Below are 667 nucleotides of genomic sequence, written 5' to 3' on the forward strand. Positions count from 1 at the left end.
TGGTTCAGCTAAGTCGATCAAATGTGCTGTTAGCAGCTGAAATGAACCCGATGATTGACATCAGGCTATCTCAGCTTCTCCAAGGCTGATCCTCTCAAACACTCTCGTTAATTGGACCCAGACGATCAGGATCAGGATAATTGCGCGTGCCCGTCCTGCTTCAAAAGGGGGAAGCGTCGATCACCGAAGCCATGATTTTCTAACAGCACAATGTTAAATAAAGTCAAAGAAAGAGCCTCTCTTTACTTTTGGCTAAATATAACACCTCCACCGCTGCGAGGGCTAGACAAGAAGCACGCAAAATATCACACACACGTTAAATGCGTAAGTGTTGTAAATGTATCGGCTCATTTTAATGCCTCATCACCCCAATCAATCAGATGATATGTCTTTAAATGAGCTGCTGGCAGTAGGCTTAATGAATGCATCATCCAATGAGATCTATAGCGACAATAATGATCTCAACTCTTTCACAATAAGATAAAAACAAGCCCAAAGAGCATCTACTGATCCTCATTAATATGAGGAGATAGATAGAGATATATATAGATATAGATATAGATAGATAGATAGAGAGAGAGAGAGAGAGAGAGAGAGAGAGAGAGATATAACTACTACTTTGAATCTGTGTGTGGGCGGATCAGTGTGTGTGTGTGTGTGTGTGTGT

Source organism: Anarrhichthys ocellatus, unplaced genomic scaffold (assembly GCF_004355925.1).
Source record: "Anarrhichthys ocellatus isolate YVR2014 unplaced genomic scaffold, GSC_Weel_1.0 scaffold7254, whole genome shotgun sequence".
Taxonomy (NCBI): Eukaryota; Metazoa; Chordata; class Actinopteri; order Perciformes; family Anarhichadidae; genus Anarrhichthys; species Anarrhichthys ocellatus.